The following is a 22,569-nucleotide window of genomic DNA, read 5'->3' as shown; positions in this document are numbered from 1 at the left end:
AAAATATTTTAAATGTGTCTTTCATGTAAATGAAAATGCGGAAGCTTCGTGGAGGGCGCGGGAAAAGATGACGTGTGTGTTTGAATGGAAATTGTTGACTTTTCAAAGTTTGGACTTGTAATTGAATAAACTCGTGTATTATGACACGTGTAAAAACTCTGATGGCTGAATAAAGTCCAACTTATGTATTATATGTAAATTTGATTGTGATTGGCTGAAACGGCATCCGAAAATCTTAATTAAACAGCTGAAGACTTTGACTAAGTCGTTTCGGGTGATGACAAAATGAAGCTCAAGAATAAGGAGTTTTATTTATCTTCGCATTTAATAAATTGGACTTAGGAATTTATTTCGGTTTGGTTTTACCTCGGTGGTTGCACTTGGAATATTTTTATTCTTTCTAAATGGATTGTGTTGGTTTATGATATCTGTATTAGTGACACGTCAGCCTATTCTGGGTTGGGTGTTACAACAAGACAATATCAAGATAGAAAAACACAATTAATAACGAAAATAAACAAAAAACACAATGATAAATGAAAAGACACATCTTCAACATTGTGTCTTCTTTTTTTTGGAATGAGGAATAAGGTGGAAAAATATTTGTGTTTTTACTTTTTTTTTTCCTTTTTTATTTAAATTTTGAGTTATGATTTTTTAAAGTAATTTTTTATTATTTATTAGGTTTTTTTTTGCTACCAAATTCTTTCATCATTCTCATTTTTTATCTCCATTTGTAGAATAACCTAACCTTTCAAATAAAATTACCGAATACAAATTTCCAGATATTAGGGAAAAATATTTAAATTTAGGAAATTAGTTTAATTAAAAATAACTAAAATCAATTTAAGTAAATTTACTTATTGATTTTAAATATGTATGAAAAGTCAAACTTAAGTTAAAGTAAATTTAGGATGACAAGTGGCATAATGATTGTCTAAATGGATGCCAATTGAAACAATTTGATTATATTTTTGTTTATTAAAGTAATAACAAGATTATCTAGCTTTATAGCTGAATTGTTTATCATTATTGGGGAAAGTTAGCGTATATATTAAATTAATGTGATATATATGAGAATTAAGTTATGTGATTATATTACAAGTAGTGTAATTATGTAATTATATCTAATTATAATTACACTATTTAATTCTCACAATTAACACGATAATTTAATTTGTATTTGTTTAAACCCTTTATTAATATATAACCTTAGTTTTAAAGATGTACCATATATGTCTTATCAATTAAGTAATCGCGTTATCGCATAATTAGGCTAATATATAGTTAGTTTCCTTTAGTAGTCCAACTACCATAATCTACACTTAAGAATATAAAGGGTTTTATGTTTATTATTCTTTTACAAACCTTTCATCACATCCATCGTCCCCAACACACAGCCTCATTCGACTTCTTTATTTATTGATCGATTTTCATTCAAGAACATGGCTAAAATCTTGAATGTATTTTTATGTGTTTTGTTATCGTCTTTTGCCGTGTCTTCCGCTCAAAGTTGCAACAATTACACGTTTTCTAGCAACCAAATATATGCTACATGTGTTTCTTTACCGGTTTTGAATTCTCATCTTCACTGGAACTACCACGCCAACGGCACCGTCGATGCGGCTTTCCGCCAAACTGCAGCAACCACATCTCAATGGTTTTCTTGGGCTCTCTACGAGTCAACGTTCACAAGTCGGGTATGACTGGGGCTCAGGCTATTGTTGCTGTTACGAGTTCAACTGGAGTGGTTCGAATTTATGCTTCAGCAAAGCAATAAATGGTTATGCAACCGGTTTGCAAGAGAGTTTGTTGAGTTTTAATGTGTTAAACACGTCCCATGGAGAGGGTTAACGATGATTTATGCGAGTTTGGTGTTGCCTAATGGTCGGATGAGGTTTAATCGTGTGTGGCATGTCGGTATTGTTAATAATGGTGTTATGGGGATTCGTTTCATGATTCATGATAATCGGAATGCTGTTGGCGAAGTAGATTTTATCACCGGTTTGGCAAAGGTTTCCCATGGTTGTAACGTTGTTGGGTCCCGAGAGAGGCAGGAAAAAGTAAGTCGTCTTTGTTCTATTTTCATTTAAGGGTGTTTAACCGCTAGTGTTTGTGGGTTGGCGCGTCTAACTATATACATACCGAGACATAATATGAAATGTCTAAACTTGTGTTTTTATGTTTAATTTTTTTTACATTTTAGTATTTTAAATTTAAATTTACAATTTTACAAAAATATATAAAAACTGTTACGCCAGTTCTCTTTTATTATAGATTTAGTTTATGACATACATATTATTTAAGTAATAAAATAAAAACAAATAGTTTAAACGGTTCAACCCACAAACCAGCCTCTTTAACATGAACGCAAATAACGTGTTTGTGGGTTCGACTAGAAAGTTAGTGAAATCGCAAACCCACGTTAAATAATTGAGAAGTTTTGCAACAATAAACCAATTTGAGTAACATAAAATATCTTGTTCTATACTAACTGATAATGATAAAACGTTTGACAGACTCATGGAGTATTGAATGCGTTTGGTTGGTATTGATGCCCATTTGAGCAATTTCAGTAAGATATGTAGAGGTGTTTAACGTGGTTAACCCAACTTGGTTTTACATCCATGCTGCTACCCAAACATCAGCCTATGTTGTCGGTGTAGCCGGATGGGCCATCGGACTCTAGCTTGGAAGTGAGTTGAATCAAATATAATACTCACAGGAACATTGGGATCATCCTGTTTGCTTTGGGGACATTTCAGGTAAACAACTGAAGAAGCACAAATCGAACTGGATAGTTCGAATCTATATTTCCTCATGTGTGCGTATACTAACTGCCTGATGAGATCAGATCAATTCCCTGCAAACACAAACACCGTGAGTCTTGTCACGGGAAGAACAGGATGGTGGGGGGGGGGGGGGTTCTTCCCGTAACCACCCTCCGGCGTGAGAATAAGTACTGTACTATGGATAATAAAGTACGAGATACAAGTAATTGCTTTGATCGTGTGTCAGTGAACGAATACCTCATGAAGAGGATTCGAGTATATATAGTTGGGAATAGAGGGAAGGTGATTGGTGGAGTTGTCATTATCAAGATATTCCATATCTACCTGAATGGACACGTGTCGCATGTCTATAGGACATGAAAGCCTGGCTCCGTTTGGGGCAGTTACCAGGTTGTCCAGCTGTTATCCTTTTATTGGTTGATGTCGTTATCAGGGAATGTTGGAATAATCTTCTAGAAGTAGTTTGTTACATCTGCTCTTCCATATCACGTGAGGGCTTTGTAGTGTGAGGTCCCGTATGTGATCCGCGGGTTTCCTCCATGGATTCTCAATGGTAATCCACGAATTAAGTTGGAGACCTGCAAGGTGTATTCATTGGTTCGCGGGTACTTTTACTAACGTACATCTATACGTCCCCCTAGTGCATTGTTTCTTCCATGATCTGATGTCGCGAGTTATGGACTCACTGCTCTGTTCCTTGGCGTGAGGTGAATCTTGAACCGTGAATTTGTGGAGTTTTCCTTGGACTAGGGTTACTGTTCAGTAGTTTGAGATGTGATAGTTCCAGTATGAGCCTTGTGAGGCGCTACTTTCGAGATGTCTGCACATATATTTAGGCGGTTGATTCAAAATCATTTTGTTTTTTGTAAGTTCCCGTCTATCGTGTCATTTCCTGATTTGGCAATGACCCGATGGTGAGCTATTCTCCTACACATCACATTAATTGCGATGGGTGTATAAAGGGGATTAGTGTTACTCTTATCTCTTCATTTGCACAAAATTTCTCAGCGATTCATCTTCTTTTTTTGTAATTTCTTTACTATTTATCACCATAGCTCGCTGTGAGACTTATAGTGCTGCTTTAATGGCTGGTGGTAAACGAGAGGGTCTTCCTTTTACCATTGAAAACATCCTTATAAACTGGAAGGAGAAGGACTTCCAAGACATCGTTAACTTGTACGAGTTAGAGCCAGAGTGGGGGCCGGAACTCCCTGTTGCTGGTTCCACTGCCAATAGGCCTTCTCTGGGCAAGATTGCCCCACACGGCAAGTTTTTTTTTACTACCGGCAACTTCCGTTTGTCGATTACGAAGTTCGTGAGCCGTTTTCTCACGGTTACGGGGATTCATATTTCCCAGACGCACCCCTTCGGGCATATGTGGTTACGTCACTTCGAATTTTGCTGCCAAGCTTTAAGGGAAGCTCCTTTCATGGAGCGTTTTTGCGCAATCTACAAGTGACGTGTTGTAAAGCACACGTATTTTTCGCACGTTTTATCTACGTATTATATTATATTTTATATGTTTTATAACTCGTTTTAGATAGCTTTTACATAATTTTATTCATGTTGTAGGTTTTGGGTGAAAGAAAGAAAGAAACCGAGCTTTTGGAGTGGTTTACGAGCCTTTTACGCATATGTTTTCAAGTAAACAACTCAAGGCCCGACCCGTATGCATCATGGAGGCCCAAATCTTATATTATATTATGATATATAAAAAATAAAAAAAAAAACCTAAGGGGAGAAGCAGGCCGATCGCAGCAGCAGCAGGGGGAAGAGAAGAAGAAATCTTTTTTCGGCTAGGGTTTGAAAGTTGTGGTGGCTAGTGAAGGAAGAAGACACAAGAACCAAGCCTCGGGATCATTCACCACTGTTTTTTACAGCCGAGAGCAGCCCCGGAACATCTCATATCCTTACATCTTTTCTATTGTTCATACACTTTTAGTTTCTTGCTTAATTGTTGAATTGTTTTGCAGGTACTTGAGAGATTGAATTGTTTATGATTTGAATTGATTGTTGGACGATTGTTAAGATGATTGGTATGAGTTTTATGGAGTTTTTAATGAGTATATGCTGCTGTCCAAATAATATGATCGGCTAATCCTGCTTGTTCTACCTAGGAATGATGATTATTGTTAGTGTTTGATAGGTTTTATGGATTGTTTGATTAATAGACCTTAATTGTTATTGTAAAGTTTGATTTAGACATGAAATAGGTTGTGTTTAAGGGCTGGAAATTTTGGGGATTCATTGCATAAACCCTGTGTGTCGGTTGATTAGTTTTGTATTGATTGATCGGTGCATTGTTTGATTCTAGACTTTGTGTTTAGGGTTTGTTTGCGGTAGGTACCACCGTAGGGTTTTGTTGCATGATTATTTGGATTAAGTACAGCGGTTAAACACCTTCTTTGAGACCGAGAGGTGATAGGAAGTTAGGGTTGTCTCATTACCTTTGCATGCTAGAATAAGGATTGCGCGAGAGCGAGTTCAATTCTTGTCAGGTTTTGGTGTTTTGAGCGACTAGTTGATCTATTTTAGTTTAAGTTGAATTGTTCCTCTATCCTTGGTTGTGTAGTATTTATTGCCGTTAGGGTCGAGTGTTGGTGAGATCGAGAGGTGATCCTTCATTAGAACACGTTAGCAATTGTTTCCCGGTTTGGTCGTTTTAGGCGATTTTGAGTAGTTTAGGCTTGTTAAGTGAGACCGAGAGGTGATCCAGTGAGCCCGAGCGATCCTTAGTCGTGTCATCTTTAGGGACCGGTGTCTTGAAGTCATTCAATCCATTAGCTTGTTAGGCCTACAATTTGATTCAAACCTAGGTAGACGTTTTTCTCCAACCTAAGTTAACACAATTAGTTTTCCATTAAGTTTTCTATTTTTGGTAAGTTTTGTCAGTCAGTTAGGTTAGTTCAGTTAACTAATTAAAAATCAAAAATCAACTAAATATTATTCTAAGGTAGGTCTTGTCTTGGGTTAGTAATCGTTAGCGTCTTACGTGTCCACGTGTTCGATACTCGGACTTCCTAGGTCTATACTACTTGCGATCGGTACACTTGCCGGTTGTGTGTGGTTTTAGGATTTTCGTTGTAGTATTAAAGCTTAGCTGTGAGGGTCATTATTATAGGGTTATTAGACACACATCAAGTTTTTGGCGCCGTTGCCGGGGACACGGTTTTAGGCGTTTTGAGAGCAATCCGAGTTAGGACTTACCTTTTGTGCTACTTGTAATTATTTTTGTTTGATTTTGCTTATTTGTTAGAATAGTTTAGATAATATTATTCCTAATTTTAGTTCTATGCGACAGACTCGATCTCTAGGACCACCCGACACGGAAGCATTTCCCGAGCTAGAGAGAGAGTTTCGTGAGAGACGTCGTCCCGTTTCACCTTCATCCACTTCTTCATCCGTTGACCCCGACGATAGGGATAGGATCATGGGAGACATTCCACCACCGAGGAGGACAGTTGCGTACCGGGCCCGACCGGCCAATGCTGGCGCGAGATCCAGCATCGCATCACCCGCCATTGGAGTTGCGACGAACTGGCAGATCCCGTCGAACATTCTGAATACCATTACTCATTCTGCTCAGTTTCACGGGTTGCTTCATGAGAACCCGCACTCTCATCTCACTCGCATCGTGCGTATTTGCGACACTTTCCATCTTGTGGGCGTTTCTGAAGACGCCGTTAAGCTCCGCGTCTTTCCGTTTTCACTCGCTGATCAAGCGAGTCTGTGGCTCGAGTCCCTCCCACAGGGCTCTATAGCTACTTGGGCTGCCATGCAGACCCAATTTCTTGAAAAATACGATTCTCCGGCTAAGGCCGCTTGTTTGCGTAACCAGATACATTCTTTCCAGATGGAGGACACAGAGAGTTTTTACGAGACCTAGGAGTAGTTCAAGAATCTATTAGCGTTGTGCCCCAACCATGGCTTGCAAGATTGGGCGGTCGTCGAAAAGTTCTACAATGGAGTGACGTACGTGACGCAGAGTATGCTCGACACGGCGGCGGGAGGAAATCTGTTGACAACAAAGGACCCCGATGAGTGTATCGCTTTATTCAATGGGTTAGCTATGAGTGGGTACCGGAGACCACCCGCTAGAGGAGGTAAGACCGTCGATTCCATCTCACGAGGCATGCATTCGGTGGACACCACCACCGCACTGACGGCACAGGTCGAGGCGTTGGCGAAGATGGTAAAGGACATGCAGACGAAGAACAAGTTGTGTGAGATCTGCAGAGGCGGGCATGATACTGTTCAGTGCCCAGTCAGTTCCCAAGAAGAGGCCATAGATTTCGTAGGAAATCCAAACCGAAATCCAAATTCTTTCAATTCGTATAATTCGGGATGGAGGGGAAATCTGAAATCCAACTGGAGGAGCGGCAACCAGTCCGGTTTCAGCAACGCCAGAGTTTATTTCAGGATGCCGGTGAGGGAGCGAGCAGTGGGGAGAAGAAGCCCACTTTGGAGGAGATGATGGCGCAACAAACACAGATGCTGTCACGGCTTATGTCACGAGAGGATTCCCGACACAAGGAGACGCAGGAGAAGCTTCGCGAGCACGAGCAGTTCATGAGGAATCAGGGAGCGTCAATTCAGAGTCTCGAGCGACAGATGGGAGAGATAGCGAGTAGGTTGAACGAGAGGCCACAGGGTTCACTACCAAATAACACCGAGCAGAACCCAAAGGGATTCGCTAAAGCTGTGATAACGAGGAGCGGTGCAGGGGCACGAGAGGAGCCCGGGATTCAGCACAGAGGAGTTGTCGAGGAACCTGCAGTAGTTCTAGAGGAGCAGGTGGATGAGGAGATTCAGATGGAGTCTCCACCGGCTCAGGTGCATTGGAGAAGCAGCCCAGGGACTTCAGCACAGGCCGAGAGACAGCAGCTACCAAGCGAGCCGCCGAGAGTCTACAAGCCCAGAGTACCATACCCCTGATGAATCCGTAGAGACAGAGATGAGGAGTAGAATTCCAAATTTCTTGATCTTTTGAAGCAGCTTCACCTTAACATTCCATTCCTTGAGGCACTGAATCAGATGCCTAAACACGCGAAGTTCCTCAAGGATATCCTTTCGAATAAGGAGAAGCTTGCTGAGGTTGTTTCCATCCCATTGAGTGCCAGCTGTTCTGCTGTCTTACAACAGAAATTACCATAAAAGATGGCCGATCCAGGGAGTTTCAAGATTCCCTACATCTTGAGTGATGATACGGTTATTCATGCGCTGGCCGATCTCGGTGCCAGCATTAATCTCATGCCGTATTCTGTGTATCGCAAGCTGGGTCTAGGCGAACCGAGGCCTACCAGGATGAGTATCCAGCTTGCTGATCGTTATGTGAAATACCCTCGAGGGGTGGTCGAGAACATGCTGGTTCGTGTCGACAAGTTCATCTTCCCGGTGGACTTTGTCATTCTGGACATGAACGACGATGATAGCGTACCACTGATTTTAGGCCGACCATTCCTTGCCACTGCACAGGCGTTGATCGACGTCTGCGAGGGTAAGGTGATTTTGAGAGTTGGGGATGAGAACGTCACCTTTGACGTTAGACAGTCACTGAAACACCCCAAATCTGCTGATGACTCCATGTACTTTATTGACACCATCATGGAGCATGTCGGGGAGTTTTTCAGCGAGATCTGTGGAGGATCTGTCTCCGACACTTAGATTCTCGATATGGACATTCCGGAGATTGAGATGGTTGCCATGACCGATCAGTCAACGGAAGATGACGCTGAGTCACATCACCCTGAGTCTGAAGTGTCTACTAGGATCGTACGTGACGATCCGATGGACCGACCTTCTGTCAAGAGCCCCCCTCCTTCCTTAGAGTTTAAGGATTTACCTGCCCATCTGGAGTACGCGTTTTTGGACGAGGAGAGGAAATTGCCAGTTATTGTCCCATCTGCTTTGACAGAGGTCGAGAGAGAGAGAATGTTGAGGGTGCTTCGGGAGCACAAGGAGACAATTGCATGGAAGATTATCGACATCAAGGGTATTAACCCTTCGTTTTGCACGCATAAAATCCTCATGGAGGATAATTATAGGACTGTCGTTCAGCCGCAGCGGCGGCTTAATCCGAAGATGCAGGAGGTCATGAAGAAGGAGATCATCAAACTCCTTGATGCGGGGATCATTTTCCCCATTTCCGATAGTTCGTGGGTTAGTCCAGAAAAAGTGGTTCCCAAAAAGGGTGGCATGACTATCGTCACCAATGAGAGGAACGAGCTCATTTCCACTAGGACTGTGACCGGTTGGAGAGTCTGCATCGATTACCGCAGACTGAATGATGCCACAAGGAAAGACCACTTTCCTTTACCTTTCATTGATCAGATGTTGGAGCGTTTGGCAGGTCAGCAGTACTACTGCTTCTTAGATGGTTTCTCCGGGTACTTTCAGATTCCTATTGCTCCCGATGACCAGGAGAAAACCACGTTCACCTGCCCATACGGTACGTTTGCCTATCGACGTTTGACGTTCGGACTGTGTAACGCTCCAGCCACATTTCAGAGGTGCATGGTGGCTATATTTCATGACATGATCGAGGACTCCATAGAGGTGTTCATGGATGATTTTTCTGTGTTTGGGAGCTCTTTCGATCAGTGTCTCTCTAACCTTGAGAGGATGTTGGCCCGATGCGTTGACACTAACCTAGTTCTTAACTGGGAGAAGTGTCACTTCATGGTACGCGAGGGCATCGTTTTGGGGCATCGGATTTCGAGTGCGGGGATAGAGGTCGACCAAGTGAAGGTCGATACCATCTCTAATCTTCCCCCGCCCACTTCCATGAGATCCATCCGGAGTTTTCTGGGTCATGCTGGGTTCTATCGCCGGTTCATTAAAGATTTTTCTAAGATTGCGAGACCCATGACCAAACTCTTGGAGAAGGATGCCCCGTTTGTGTTTTCTGAGTAGTGTGTTGAGGCGTTTGATCTTTTAAAAGACAAACTTGTTAACGCCCCGATCATGATTACTCCCGACTGGTCGCTTCCTTTTGAGTTGATGTGTGGTGCGAGCGACTTCGCAGTCGGAGCGGTTCTTGGGCAGCGGAAGGATAAACACTTCCATCCGATTTACTATGCTAGCAGGACCCTAAATGGTGCACAGGAGAGTTACACCACCACTGAGAAAGAGCTTTTAGCTGTGGTGTTTAAATTCAACAAATTCAGGTCCTATCTTGTTCTGTCCAAGACGATTGTGTACACGGATCATTCGGCCATTCGTTATCTCTTTAGCAAACAGGATGCTAAACCACGCCTTATCCGATGGATCCTGTTGCTTCAAGAGTTTGATATTGAAATTCGTGATAAAAGGGGACCCAGAATGTGGCGGCCGATCATCTTTCGCGTCTTGAGGGAGATGAGTTAGGAGAGCCGGGGGTCATGATTAATGACCACTTTCCGACAGAGAGTCTTATGTTTGTTTCGGCTCAGGATGAGGGTTTTCCATGGTTCGCTGACTTCGCGAACTATCTTGCGGACGGGTACTACCCGAAGATGTCTTACCAGCAAAAGAAGAAATTCTTTGCTGATGTTAAGTTTTACCTGTGGGACGACCCGTATCTTTTTCGTATAGGTGCTGACCAGTTGATCAGGAGGTGTGTTGATGTTAAGGAGGGATGGCGGATTCTGAGCCATTGCCTTGTTGGCCCGACAGGAGGTCACCACGGTGCGAGTTTGACGGCGAAGACGGTGTTTGATTGTGGTTTTTATTGGCCTTTGATTTTTAAGGATGCGCACACGTTTGTGAGGAGTTGTGATCGTTTCCAACGGGTCGGTAACATTTCTTCGCGAAATGAAATGCCTCAGAATGCTATTCAGGTTTGTGAGGTTTTCGATGTGTGAGGCATTGATTTCATGGGACCGTTTCCATCTTCGCGTGGGAACAAGTACATACTCGTGGCAGTTGATTATGTCTCGAAGTGAGGCTAAGGCCTTACCCACTAATGATGCCTGAGTTGTACTCCGTTTCTCAAGAGCCTTTTTGCTCATTTTGGTGTCCCGAAGGCGTTGATCAGTGATAGAGGAACTCACTTCTGCAATGCGCAGATGGAGAAGGTGTTGCGTCGTTATGGGGTCACCCATCGGCTTGCAACCGCCTACCACCCACAGACTAGTGGGTAAGTAGAAGTGAGTAACCGGGGGATCAAACGTATTCTTAAGAAAACGGTTGGTTCGAATCGTTGGGATTGGTCCGACAAGTTGGATGACGCGTTGTGGGCCTTCCGTACAGCCTGCAAGACTCCAACCGGTTCCACACCGTTTCGGATGATTAATGGGAAGGCCTGCCACCTGCCTGTTGAGTTAGAGCACTGTGCTTCTTGGGCCCTACAGAGGGTCAACTTCGATATGTCTGCCGCAGAGAGCACTCGTTTCCACCAGTTGCACGAGCTAGAAGAGCTGAGAGATCACGCTTACGCGTAGTCATTTAGGTATAAGGAGCGGATGAAGGAACTGCATGATAGGAAGTTAAAAGGTTACAAGCAGTTCAAGTGTGGGGATTTGGTTTTATTGTATAACTCTCAGTTGAGGTTATTCCCGGGAAAGTTGAGATCCCGATGGTCGGGACCGTTCACAGTCTCTGAGTTCTTCCCGTACGGCACTGTTGAGATAAAGGATAATGGTGGGATGTTTAAGGTGAACGGTCATAGACTGAAGCACTACATTGGCGAGCCGATGACTGACCAGATGGTCGTGGTATTCTACCTTGACGCGCTCTCCGAGACTTAGACGCGATGGATGCACACTCGGGAGACTGCCCGAGTTGTGGAGTTTGTATTTATTTGTGTGATGCTATCTGTTTTCTTTGTTTTTTTTTCTATTTCAGGTTGTTCCAAGATGAAACCGCTCGTACTCAATCTCCATTCGAGTTGGTCGATTTAAGGAGTATCCTATATCAAAACCAAAAACACAAAAATATGTTTATTTCTTTATGTTTTTGTTTTCCGTATTGTACGCCGCTACTTGCGAGCGAGTTTGAGTTTTGCAGGTTATATCATGCGCATAGTAGCTATGGTGGCGTCTTGGAAAAGGTTCTCCCGAGGTTGCGGCCGCGAATGAAATGCTATACGGTCGTTTGGACACTACTCAGTTGTTGAAGATTCTACACACAAACCAGGGGAGTAACCCGTTCTTTGTTTTAGTCTTGTATACTTTATTTTTATTTTTCTGTTTTATTTTATTTCTTTTCCTTATACTCAATCGAGGACGATTTCGTTCTAAGTGTGGGGATGTGGTTTATTTTACTTAGTTGTAGGAAAATTTTTGAAAAAAATAAAAATAAAATAGTAATAATAATAATAATAATAAATTAAATAAATTAATAAAAATAAAAAAGTAAAAAATTAGAAAATTTTTGAAAAAAATAGTCCCTTAAAATTTGTTTTCTCTACATTAAACAGGAGATTATATTATTACCGAGTAGTGGTTATTTTATAACTTCTTGGTGTTTTCAAAATATATATATATAATAAATAAGAATAGTACCCATTAGACCCGCACGTAATGTATGGAAACCGAATGGTTTAGACTCAGTAATCGTGTGTCGGTAGGCTCAGCCTTTGAGAATGAAAGAGCGGTTTGGTTGTTGACCTAATTGAACCTCTTAAATGGCCTGACTATAGTGGGAAACATCTTAGGGGTTTTGTTTGTTTAACTAAGCTCGTGACAGGACTGGAATGAAAAGCCGGGTCATACTCAAGCCTTGAGTCACATGATCGTCTGTAGATATTAGTTGTTTTATCTTTTGTATTTGTTTCTGTTCGTGCAAAGCCATGTAATATGAGTATAAAAAAAAATTGCAAAAAGCCAAAAGACAGAAAAAGAAAAATAAAAATAAAAGAGAATGCATTTGTAATTGTGTGCACTTGAAAAAAAGCTAGAGTTTATAGTTTGTATATGAGTCGAAATGTTTAATCATGTGGCAAAAGGTTTAAGTCAAGTTGGGGTGGCTCGGCCCGGTAAAACCATAATGGAATTGGGGAAGTGGCAGCAGGGCTTTTAGGTGTGGGTTCCACTTAGTCATACAAATTAATAGAATTGTCACACATTATTTGCCTCGGTAAGTATTAGGGGCGTGGGTTTAAAGTGGACAGCAATACCGGCAATCGACCTGATCTAGCTTATTAGGTGAAAGTTGGAAGGGGTAACGGGTCATTTGTTCTAATACTTTAAAAAGAAAAAAAAATATATTAATAATAATAGTAAATAAATAAAACCAAGAGTTGTCGGATAAAACTCGGATATGATCCTGTGTATAACTCTTTTTCAGGGACGAAAAAGTCTTAAGTGTGGGGATATTTGATGTGTTGTAAAACACACGTATTTTCCGCACGTTTTATCTATGTATTATATTATATTTTATATGTTTTAACTCGTTTTAGCTACCTTTACATAATTTTATTCATGTTGTAGGTTTTGGGTGAAAGAAAGAAAGAAACGGAGCTTTTGGAGTGGTTTACGAGCCTTTTACGCATACGTTTTCAAGTAAACAACTCAAGGCCCGACCTGTATGCATCATGGAGGCCCAAATCTTATATTATATTATAATATATAAAAAATAAAAAAAAAACCCTAAGGGGAGAAGCAGGCCGATCGCAGCAGCAGCAGGGGGAAGAGAAGAAGAAATCTTTTTTCGGCTAGGGTTTGAAGGTTGTGGCGGCTAGGGAAGGAAGAAGACACAAGAACCAAGCCTCGGGATCATTCGCCACTGTTTTTTACAGCCGAGAGCAGACCCGGAACATCTCATATCCTTACATCTTTTCTATTGTTCATACACTTTTAGTTTCTTGCCTAATTGTTGAAATGTTTTGCAAGTACTTGAGAGATTTAATTGTTTATGATTAGAATTGATTGTTGGAAGATTGTTAAGATGATTGGTATGAGTTTTATGGAGTTTTTAATGAGTATATGCTGCTGTCTAAATAATATGATCGGCTAATCCTGGTTGTTCTACCTAGGAATGATGATTATTGTTAGTGTTTGATAGGTTTTATGGATTGTTTGATTAATAGACCTTAATTGTTATTGTAAAGTTTGATTTAGACATGAAATAGGTTGTGTTTACGGGCTGGAAATTTTGGTGATTCATTGCAAAAACCCCGTGTGTCGGTTGATTAGTTTTGTATTGACTGATCAGTGCATTGTTTGATTCTAGACTTTGTGTTTAGGGTTTGTTTGCAGTAGGTACCACCGTAGGGTTTTGTTGCGTGATTATTTGGATTAAGTACAGCGGTTAAACACCTTCTTTGAGACCGAGAGGTGATAGGAAGTTAGGGTTGTCTCATTGCCTTTGCATGCTAGAATAAGGATTGCGCGAGAGCGAGTTCGTTTCTTGTCAGGTTTAGGTGTTTTGAGCGACTAGTTGATCTATTTTAGTTTATGTTGAGTTGTTCCTCTATCCTTGGTTGTGTAGTATTCATTGCCATTAGGGTCGAGTGTTGGTGAGACCGAGAAGTGATCATTCATTAGAACACGTTAGCAATTGTTTCCCGGTTTGGTCGTTTTAGGCGATTTTGAGTAGTTTAGGCTTGTTGAGTGAGACCGAGAGGTGATCCAGTGAGCCCGAGCGATCCTTAGTCGTGTCATCTTTAGGGACCGGTGTCTTGAAGTCATTCAATCCATTAGCTTGTTAGGCCTACAATTTGATTCAAACCTAGGTATACGTTTTTCTCCAACCTAGGTTAACACAATTAGTTTTCCGTTAAGTTTTCTATCTTTGGTAAGTTTTGTTAGTCAGTTAGGCTAGTTCAGTTAAGTAATTAAAAATCAAAAATCAACTAAATATTATTCTAAGGTAGGTCTTGTCTAGGGTTAGTAATCGTTAGCGTCTTACGTGTCCACGTGTTCGATACTCGGACTTCCTAGGTCTATACTACTTGCGATCGGTACACTTGCCGGTTGTGTGTGGTTTTAGGATTTTTGTTTTAGTATTAAAGCTTAGTTGTGAGGGTCATTATTATAGGGTTATTAGACACACATCAACAAGCTCCAAGTTCGCGTGAGCTAGTTCAGTTGCTCCGTCGTGAAGAAGCCTATAGAGACTGAGCCTCCTCGGAGTGCTCATGAATGGAAGAATAAGTTCTTCTGGATCAACAAGGACCTTATACTAGAATCCATGGTATATCGTTCTTTGACCGATTAGTTTACCGATCGTACCATGGCTGATTCTCATAATCAGCCATGGTATGATGTCTTGACGTGGACTCTAACTCATATGGGTTTGATCCCGGAGTCCGCGCTCGTCCTGGTGGTGATGTGCCGCCTCTAGCCATTCCCGGATGAGGTCCCTTACTTTTCTAGGGATGATGGAAGTAAATAACTTGTCTTTTCTTCTCCTTCTATCACTTTTTTTAACATGCTTTTATTTCAGCGGATAGCACTGTCTTCGATGTCCTCATTCCCACTATCTCTGGGAATATGTTCCACCGTCCGCTTGACGTTGGGCAATCACCCATCCTTGAGCAGACCAAGGAAAACTTTAATTTTCTGACTCGTGGGCGCCTCGAACCTATGGTCAGCGAGGCTATCTTTGCCCAAGGTGTGTATATTTTAAACCCTCTTCCTCTTACAGTTATGCATCCGGGCGGGATGATTATCCTTTCTTCTAGTTAAGATTCTTCTTCTAGCGAAGGATCATCGTCCCCAGATACAGACTATTCACCGTTTGATTACGCGGGAGTTCTGCGTGCTATTTCAGATCTTACCCGCAAACGCAAGTAGAGGCATGATGGTGCTAGCGGGTCTGGCCATGGTGGGACCTCTGACACCGAGGATCCCGCTGGTGGGGAAGTGTCGGGGGTCGCTGAGAAGCAACCTAAAGCTCCCATGAAGTCCAAAAAGGTTCGCCTTAGCGAATGCATCGTTCAACACACTACCGAGGAACCCACGGGTATGTGAATCTTGTATGTTGATTCTCTCCCTTTATTTTAGCTTATAATTCCTTATTTTGACAGATCCTGCTGAGGTAGTGTTTACTCCACCGTCTCCTTTTCCTCCACCTCAGCTGGAACCGCAGGTCCAGGTTACCGAAGATGCAAGGAGGGTTCTTGAAGGGTTGGTAATGGGGACGGAGGATGCTCCCCATACAGATCCTATTCTTGAAGATCCCTTCGTCCCTGTTGGGGGAAGGAAGTGGGGGGGGGGGGGGGCTGCACAAGCGTCCACCTCTAACCCTCAACAGGAAGGTTCCTCTACTTTCCTTCCCTCCTGGACTCTTAGCTCCGACACGCTTTTTTCAGATCTTAACGCATGACAAGAGTTCTTTGACCACTGCCTCCCCCCCACCGAACGCGAATGCAATCGTGCTAGCACCCGGGAAAACTTGACACAGAGCTTTAACTTTCATTTAGTCAACATCGTGTCCACCGGGCACGAGATATTTAAGAGTTGGATTACTAGGGAGTGGGACTTGACCCGGGCTGCCGTGAGCTGAAGGAGGTGGAAGAGGCAAGAGATGCCGATCGGGTGGATGTCGGGGAAAAAGATGCTTCCCTCCAGAAATCTACAGAAATAAATGCCAGATTGGAGGGTCAGGTCTCTGTTCAAACCGGCCTCCTTTCTACTCAAGAGGAAGAGGTTCGGCGCCTTAAGGCCGAGCTCTCGGAGAGGGATGGGCAGATTTCAAAATTTGAAACCGACACGGCCCGCCTCTCCAAGGAAAATAAGAAACTGAAAGAGGCGAATGAAAAAATCATTACTGAGAAGCATTGGCTTCTTAAGTATGGCTTCCCAATGTTAATTATTCTTTCATGCTTCCTTTGTGATCCTGTCTTGTAATGCGCTAACCTTTTTTTTGTTTGCTACAGGTTATCGACCACATCAAGGATGGTCCTGAGCTTGGGGATTTCCTGGCTAAACTCTTCAAATTGTTGCGGGGTGGTCGCAAAGCTGGATTTGAAGAGTGCTTATCTATGGCCTGTGAAGGTCGTCTGTCCTTGGAATTCGCACTTCATGGGAAAGACGTCAATAGCAATTATAATGCCAGTCTTGATGAATTCGACAATCTGACCTCTGCGATTAAGGACTATATAAAGACGCACCGCCGCAATGAATACTGCGTGGCCGACCTACGGGTACATCTCAAGGCCCTCCGCGGTGAGTTAGAAGATGAAGGGGAAGCTTAGCCATAGGATTTTGTATTTGTATTTTTGTTTTCCTTGTACATACAACGTAAATATGATCTTTAAAGAAATAAAGTTAGATTTCCTTTATTTGCATATCACATTGTTTGCTTGTTGCGTTCTGTACTTTAGGATAGCATATCATTGTAGAATAATACTTTACCCACTTTATTCATTCCGTGAGCATTTGTATTATTTCCTTATCATTTATTTAACCATCTGTCTATCTCTAATGCATGTAATCATGTTGTTCTATACCATTGGCGTGTTTGTTGTGATCATTCATTTCGTCGTTAACTTGTAACTAGGAATACGCCTAGTTCTTAAGAGATGATAGGACGTGACTGCGTTGATCGAATTTGACAGGTGGACAGTGTTGACGGCTTCCATTGGGAAATGTTTTGAAACTTTTCAATTTCCCGCCTGATGTGTCACCATGCCATTGGTTCTTAATTTACTTTTACTGTTCGTCGCATTAATTGCAATCAGCATAAATACCAATTAAACGTCCACTTTCTTTACACCTATTTTTGATTTATTTCTTCAAACTTCTGGCTTTCTTTCTGTCGACCAGTACTTGGCTGATTACATGATGTCTATGAGATCTGGCTTTCTTTCTGTCGACCATATTCCAATCGAATGGGAAGAAAAGGATTTTCGAGTCGTTGTTAATGCTTATGGAATCGTACCTGAGTGGGAACCAGAATTTCTTGCTTCGGGATCCACAGCCGAGAAACCACCGTCAGGGAAAATGGCCGTCTATGCCAAGTACTTCACATATGGCAACCTCCATTTTCCGATTACCAGGTTCATAGGAACTCTGATTACTGGGAACGTGATTCATTTATCCCAACTACATGTGTCTAGGTTGATGCGCATGTGCCATTTCGAGTTCTGTTGCAGGGCGCACGACCTCGTCCCGAAGGTAGACAAGTTTACTATTTTTTACAAGATGCACTGCCGTGGAGGATGGTACAATTGTCTTCCTACCGATAAGAAGGCGACCAGTCTTGAGACGTCTTCTAGGGACCCCAACTGGCGAAGCAAGTTTTTTTGGATGCGGGTGGATGTGGTCCCGCTGTCCATGTCCGGCCGTCCCACTGACCGACCATTACCCTCGCTTCCTGGTATCGAACGTCCTGAGGGGTTGGTGTGGTATAACTTGTTGACTGGCACCCCTACGCCTATGCGTCCTATCCCTGAAGTTGCCTTTGTATGGGCCGTGATGAGCCGCTTATGGCAATATCCAGATGCCATCCCCTTCTTCCGTAAACCTAACGGACGTAAGTGTTCCTTTATATTATTGGTGCTTATCTTCTTGCATTCCTTATATGTTTTCATGTGCAGCTAAAGGGAACCTTTTAGCGGTTCTTGCTGATACAGTACCGGGGATGATGCAACATTGTTAGCGGGACAAGAAGCAACTTAAAATTCTTGACAAAACCAAAGACTGCTTCCTATTTCCGCGAACTATCCGCTAAGAACCTATGGTCTTTGAGGCTCTTTATATGGTAGGCATTCAACTTTTCGCCCTCGTAGTTTATGTTTGTTACTGTAGTAGATTCTGACATTATATGACTTACAGCTGTTGGTCGCAAGAGGAAGGAAGCCATTACTTCTGGGACATCTAATGTGGCGGCATCTGGGAACCTGGATTCTAATTCGTCTCCCCCGGCTTCGCCAAAGAAGCCAAAGAAGAGTCGTCTTCATGACCGGTTTACCACCCTCTCACAGGACCTTCCAGGTATATTCTGTGCATCCGCTTCTTGGTTTATTCATGTATTGTCCATTTTTATTGTATCAGATCCTGTGCGTCAGCCATCTGCCACCCTCATCATCTTGACTCTCCCCCTACTAAAAATTTTCTTAGCAAACCTCCTTCCTCTGATAAGTGGACGGCCCACGAAGATGCTGAGCGGGGTTCCCAACTTGGCTCTCGGGTTCAAGATGTGAAAACTTCTTCCCCGCCTGTCCCATCCTTTGTTTTGCAGGGGGACGGTTAACCGGTGGGTCATTCTACTGGACCTCCACCTCAGCATCCTTCCCGTATACCATTAGAGAGAGATGCGAGTGCCCAGGATCCGCAGGGGGACACACCTCCCAATCGGCCTCAATGGAGACTTACTCGAAACTCGAAGTTCAGTGATCCTGAAACTTGTTTGGAGTTTCTAAGTGAAAGTGTGCCTCCTGCGAAACGAGACTTTTATCGTAATCGCTTCCGCCTGTCGCTTGCCAATGCCAGCTGTTACCATACAGCGAATCTTTTCTCAACAAGTCAAGAAATCTATCGCGATTGGATGACAATGGGTCGTGATTGGGGCCTTGAGGAATATATTATCAAGGATCTATGAGCTGAGAAAGAGAAATATCGTCTAGAGGCTAACACTGTGAAGCGGAAGCTGAAAGATGCTGAGAAGGCCATGGAGTCTGGGAAGGCCTGGCAAGCGACTGCTGGTAAGGACTGGGAAGAGGCATGCAGGCGTCAAAATGTTACTCTTGAAGCCGCGTGCGCTCAGACTCGCGCCCGCGAGGTTGATCTAGCCAAGGCGGAGGACGCTAAAGCTGTCTTGGAGGAAAAACTTACTGCCAAGAAGAATGTCATTGCCTCCTTGCATGCTGCTGCCGCCACCAAAGATAATCTGATTGAAGAGCTCACCGCGGACAATCTTATTGGTGAGCATGGTGGCCTTATGAGCCATGGTTATCATTTGGTATGAGCTTTTTCACACTTTACTTCATTTTATTATTTGTCAAGGACCATCGCTCACATTCATGAGGGAGGGGACCTGAGAGAATGCCTTGCGCGACTTCTACGTGCGTATTATGATTATGGACCTAAGGCAGGCTTGCTGGAGGGGGTTTCCTCTATGCAGGAAAGACGTCCCTGGGAAGATTTCGCGATACATGCTGTGGACACTGATACCAAATATGCTCTTCAGGATGATGGTGTCTAACAGCTTCGTGATTATTTTCAAGATGAAGAATGATTTTTTTTTCAAGATGTAACCATTCTTTTCCCACTTGTAATCCCTTTTTTGGGTGTATATGTGACATGAGTTTTACATTTTGTCTTGTTGATTTCTACAATATAAATGTTTGTATGCTAAATCTGCCCTATATTCAAAATACATGATTAACAGGTAACTTTACCGACACGTAGGCCTACATATGTCATGTATAAGAAAATAAAAATCGTAAAAGTGACACATAGGTCAACAATATATAACTAATGACAATGAGAATTTCGGCGCACAACTTTGTTTCATATTGTCAAATAACTAGTACTATCTGTTATACGAATTAAAGAAAATTGACACACAGGCCGAGAACATGGCACGCAGGCTGAAAATATGGCACGCATGCCTTTACAACTAACATTTTTTTAATTGTGCCACATTCCATGTTCTGGGAATTAATGTTCCGTCTATTTTTTTAGTTTGTACACGCCTTTCCCTAGAACTATATGAACTTCGTAGGGTCCTTCCCAAGTAGGAGCCAGTTTTCCGGGTGATTCAACGTTTGACGCTTCATTATCTCGGAATACATAGTCTCCTTTGTTGAATTTGTAGATTTTCACCCGTGTATCGTAGTACTTTTGGAGTTGGCGCTTATATTTGCTTTCTCTTATCGCCATCAATTCCCTTCGCTCTTCCAGGATATCTAGGTTCAACCTTAACTCCTTTTTATTATCATTGAACTAGAGTGTTCTTGTGGACGGGACACCAATTTCCGCCGGAATCATTGCCTCTGTTCCATAAGTCAGGCTGAACGGTGTTTCAGAATTGCTCGTCTTTTAATGGGTCCTACGAGCCCATAAGATATGTGGTAACTCATCCACCCATCCCATTCTCTTCGTCCCTAACCGGGCCTTGATACTGTCTTTGATGCTTCGGTTAACTCGTTCCACTTGCCTATTGGCTTGTGGATGCGCAACTTGTGTAATATGTAACTCCGATAGCCATTCTTGTAAACCCTTGTTTGTGAATTAGGTGCCATTATCACTTACTAGTGTATGTGGGAGACAAAAGCAGCATATGATGAATTCCCAAAGGAATTTTTTTATGTTTTTTTTCCATAATGGTTGCCAACGGTTTGGCTTCCACCCACTTAGTAAAGTAGTCTATCACGACTAACAAAAATTTGACCGGCCCAGGTGCTTCCGAGAATGGGCCCATGATGTATACAGCCCACTTCTAAAATGGCCAAGCAGAAGTTACAGGGATTAGCTCGTTTTGAGGACATAATATGTGCGGCGCATGCCTCTGACAAGAATCACATTTTCTAATTTCTTTCACCGCGTCCATAAGCATGCCTGGCCAATAGTATCCAGCTTTCATAATCTTTGCTACAACCATCTTTGGTCCCGCATGTAATCCGCAGATTCCTTCATGGATTTCTCTTATCAGGTAATTGGCACCCTCTACATCTACATATCGGAGCAATGGACTAAGGAAGGACTTTCTGTTTAAAAGTCCATCCTGGATTTGGTAATACAACGCTTTGTGGCGAACTTTTCTTTCCATGGCTTTGTCTTTTGGCAAGTTCCCAGAAGATAATATTCCATGATTGGTGTCATCCATGAGGTTGCCCCAGTTTGAATAACTAAGACTTGATGTTGAGGGACAGATGGACTGTCCAATACTTCAATGCGCACATCCCTGCCCAAATGCTCAAAACTCATTGATGCCAATTTACTCAATGCATCGGCGAGTCAATTCTCATTTCTTTTAATGTGGATCACTTTGCAGGATGTGGACTGTTGCATAAGATCCTTGGCTTGGGACAAGTATAAGGCCATTACTTCGTTCTTTGCCTCATACGTTCCCGTAACCTGTCCTGCAATAAGCATAGAATCTTCCCGCGTTTCAAGATGGCATACACCCAATTTCTTGGCACATCTCAACTCGGCTAGGAACACCTCATATTCAGCCTCGTTGTTGGTACTTTTAAAGTTCAACTTTATGCCGTATGTAAACTCCTGTACATCCAGATTGACTAACCTCAGGCATGCTCTTGAACCCTCTCCACTGGATGCCCCGTCAGTGAATAATGACCATGCTTGACTTTCTTCTAACGGGACTGGAGGTTGTTGTTCTTCTAACATTCTTGTATTTTTTTCATTTGGAACTTTGGTGACGAAATCAGCCAATACTTGGCCTTTTATTGTAGATCTAGGTCTGTATTCTATGGAGTGTTCAGCTAGCTGGATTCCCACTTGGCCAATTTTCCCGATACTCAACACGTTTTTTAGCTTAAAATCCGTCAACACATTAAAAGGATGCCCTTGGATATATCTTTTCGATCTTCTCGACGCATATACCAGAGCCAACACCAGTTTTTCCAACATTGAGTAGCGGGTCTCGGCGTCCTCCAAAGTTCTACTCACATAGTAGACTTGCGTCTGGACGGTTTTCTGGTCTATTAATAAGACTGCCCCTACTGCAATATCTGATGCAGACAGTTATAACGTGAGAGGTTCTGTTGCACGCGGTGTAGTTAATGTTGGGAGCTCCATTAAACATCTTTTAACCTCCACAAACGCTTTCTCGTCCTCAGGTGTCCATTTGAAGTGTGCTTTCTTCAACCAATTACGCAATGTGGACACGAAAGGAGAGGATTTAGAAGCGTGATTTGCCAGGAATCTGTTTAATGCTAACAACT

At 42.6% G+C, this 22,569-nt stretch overlaps 1 pseudogene; it reads left to right on the top strand.

Moving 5' to 3' along the window:
• Positions 1-1,445: 1,445 nt before the first annotated feature.
• LOC143625554 (cytochrome b561 and DOMON domain-containing protein At5g47530-like) overlaps positions 1,446-22,569 on the top strand; it is a 43,248-nt pseudogene continuing 22,124 nt past the window's right edge.

The sequence above is a fragment of the Bidens hawaiensis genome, unplaced genomic scaffold, assembly GCF_021521415.1.
Source record: "Bidens hawaiensis isolate Kalapana, Puna unplaced genomic scaffold, B.hawaiensis_p1.1 tig00004109_1, whole genome shotgun sequence".
In the NCBI taxonomy this organism is placed as follows: Eukaryota; Viridiplantae; Streptophyta; class Magnoliopsida; order Asterales; family Asteraceae; genus Bidens; species Bidens hawaiensis.
Note: the sequence above shows the minus strand (reverse complement) of the source record. Positions and strands in the feature narration are given on the sequence as shown.